Source organism: Elephas maximus, chromosome 27 (genome assembly GCF_024166365.1).
Source record: "Elephas maximus indicus isolate mEleMax1 chromosome 27, mEleMax1 primary haplotype, whole genome shotgun sequence".
Lineage (NCBI taxonomy): Eukaryota > Metazoa > Chordata > Mammalia > Proboscidea > Elephantidae > Elephas > Elephas maximus.
The window spans coordinates 21,691,484-21,694,660 of NC_064845.1; the positions used below are offsets into that span (position 1 = coordinate 21,691,484).

A 3,177-nucleotide genomic window follows, 5' to 3' on the forward strand; every position below is an offset into this window, starting at 1 on the left:
TTCACCCACACCTTAAACAGCAAGGGACTAAAGTTTGCTCCTCAAAATGCTGGTCAGTCCCTAGAGTGAATAATGACCTGCCCTGGGGACAAAAGGTCTTGGTTTGTGTTGTCAGCAAATAAGTTAATATTGAAGTGATAGATCGAATGACCCTGTCCAGGTCAAGCACATGGGGATATATTATTAGTTTTTTTTTCTTCTTTTTTTTAAACGGTTGCACTGAAGCATAATTTACATTTCATAAAATTTGCCAGCTCTAAGTGTACATAATTCAATGGCTTTTAGTAATCAAGAGTTGCACAACCATTTATAGAGTTGTTCCACAATCTAGTTTTAGAACATTTTCATCACACCCAAAAACTTTTCACATGCATGTTTTCAGCTAACCCCGCACCCACCCCCAATTCTAGGCAACCACTGATTCGGTTTCTGATTGTATAAATTTGCCTTTTCTAGACTTTTCATGTAAGCCACGTCATGCAAGATGTATAATCTTTTACTTCTGGCATCATTCACTTCGCCTGTTTTTGGAGGTGGATCCATATCGTAGCCAGTATCAGTGCTTCATTTCTTTCTAACACTCAATAGTATTCCATTGGGTGGATATACCCCATTTTGCTTATATATTCACCAGGTGGTAGGCATTTAATCATTTCCAATTGTGGGTTATTACGAATAATGCTGCTATGAACAATTGTGTACATGTCTTTGTTCGGGCATAAGTTTTTATTTATCTTTTGTCGACTCCAAGAAGTGGAATTGCTGTGTCAAATAGAATGTTTGCTTAATTTTTTAAGAAGTTGCTACACTGCTCCCAGAGAGGATGGAACATTTTACATTCCCATCAGCAACGCATGAAGGTTGCAGTTCCTCCACGTCCTCCTCAACGTTTGGTATCGTCTTTTAGATTATGACCATTCTATTGGATACATAATGGTATCTCGCTGTGATTCTAATCTGCATTTCCCTAATGACTAATGATGTTAAGCTTCTTTTTATGTGCTTATTAGCCATTCATATATTTTTCTTGGGGAAAGGTCTACTCAGATCTTTTTTTCCATTTTATGACTGGGTTGTTTGTCTTCTAATTATTGAGTTGAAATAGTTCTTTATATATTCTGAATATAAGATTTTTATCAGGTTTATGATTTGCAAATATTTTCTCTCAGTCTATAGCTTGTTTTTTCATATTTTTAATAGTGCTTTTTTGAAGCACAAATGTTTTTAAGTTTGAAGTTCAATTTATCAGTTTTTTTCTTTTATGAGTCATGCTTTTGGTGTGATATTAATAACTCTGTCCAATCCAAGATCAAAAAGATTTTCTCCTATGCTTTTCTTTTAGAAGTTTTATAGTTTTAGCTCTTATAATTAGATCCACAGTCATTTTTGTGAGGTAAGAGTTTAAAGTCATTTTTTTTGCATGTGTATATTTTTTATCCTTCAACACTTACATAAGGAATGAAGAAGCAAGGCTGTGTTTCTCGGGGTTACACAGATTCTAATATCTTTTTTCATTTTTAACGTATCTTTGGGGGTCAAGCAGAATAGAATTCCTGAAATTTGAGTCCTACAGGACAATCATGCTTTTGGTGCAGAAGGTGGTTTCTTTGTGCAACTTTGATGTAAATGCCAGAGAGGAAAGAGCTGGACTGGGATATGCCAATCAGAATGTGCTCGATGCAGTAACAAGCAGAACTGGCCATCTGTTTTCAGCGCAAAAATGAACAACTGCTATTTAAATCTACTGTCTCTATGCTCTGGGCATTGCCTAGTATGTCTACATGCTCAATAAATAAAAATCAGTCATAAATTCCATTTATTCTCACACGCTTCTGCTCATTTGATTATGAGAGTGGTTTGGGCACAGGTAGGCAGGGATGAGAGGACAAGATGATAAACTGGGATAAAGCTGACTCAAGGGGCAAAATCATTTAGATTCATTCATCGCGGGAACTGAGGATTTTGTGTTAGGCCTACTATAACATAGACAATTTCAAGAATGCCAGAATGTTCCAAAACACTCTCCTTCCCCAGCCATCAGCCACTTTAACCACGCTTTAGCCAACAGACTCACTGTCTTTCTCAAACTAAAGCAGCCATAGTTTTCATATCCTTCTCAATTATAGAAGGAACATTCATAAACAACCACCTCAGGGCTAATAAATTACACCTTAATGAAAGGTAAACAAATAGTGATGATCAGAATGATAAAGGAAAGGTAATGAGCTTGGAGGATGGCTCTGCACAAATGCCAGATGGAGTGGGAAGAAAAGGATGTGCCCATCCAGGCCAAAAGGGAGCGAGGACCATGCTGCACTTTCTTTCAGAGCAAACCCGCCTTGTTTCCAAAGAGCCAAGTCAGTGCAGGACTAAGTACCGATATCATGCATTAGTGTCTGAAAATTAATTTTAAATAAAAACTAATGCATTAACATATAATCCTTCACAGACAACTGGAACGTTGGCATTTCAAAACCATTGCAAGGGGCACACGGTACAGGTCCTCAACCACTTTGCTACAGTTTGTGAGGAGAAACTGGCAGACCTTTCTCTTTGTGTCCAACAAATTGAAACAACTGTTAATATTTTAGATGCAAAACTGTCACCTATTCCAGGACTAGATGATGTCATATTTGAAGTAGCTCCTGTATCACTAGTGTCACCAATGGGCCACAATCTGAAGCCACTTCAGAGCAGTCACAGCAGATCAGTACACAAGACCCTGGACCACAGGAAAGTGAAGTAGCAGCAGAAAGTATCTTAACTGTAGCCAAGATCCAAGATATTCCAGATATCTCAGAATGATCCAGGTGGGTGTTCCAGTCATGGCAATAATAAATGAAAGGATATCTGAAGCCCTAGACCCAGGTCTTCTTGAGCGACCAGGTGCTCCAGGGCCTGGTGGAGAAGGTGAAAAACATGCCGAAGTAAGTTCAGATAGTGAGTCTTCTTTTAGTGACTGAGCTTAATTTTTATAAGGATTTCATATACATGTGGTGTTCGTATACATTTACACCCTGTAAGAGAGAGAAACTAAACTTAACCTCTTACTCATAAAAACATCAAAAAAGTAAAACATTATAACCTGGCAGTATGTCTTGTTACCAAGATAAATGGCCCTAAAATGAAAAATAAAGTATGCTAAATTAATGCTGAAAACAAAAAACAAAAATAAGA

At 37.5% G+C, this 3,177-nt stretch overlaps 1 pseudogene; it reads left to right on the plus strand.

Moving 5' to 3' along the window:
* The first annotated feature begins 2,234 nt into the window (after positions 1–2,234).
* LOC126068243 (WASH complex subunit 3-like) lies at positions 2,235–2,963 on the plus strand (annotated as a pseudogene).
* The last annotated feature ends 214 nt before the right edge of the window (positions 2,964–3,177 follow it).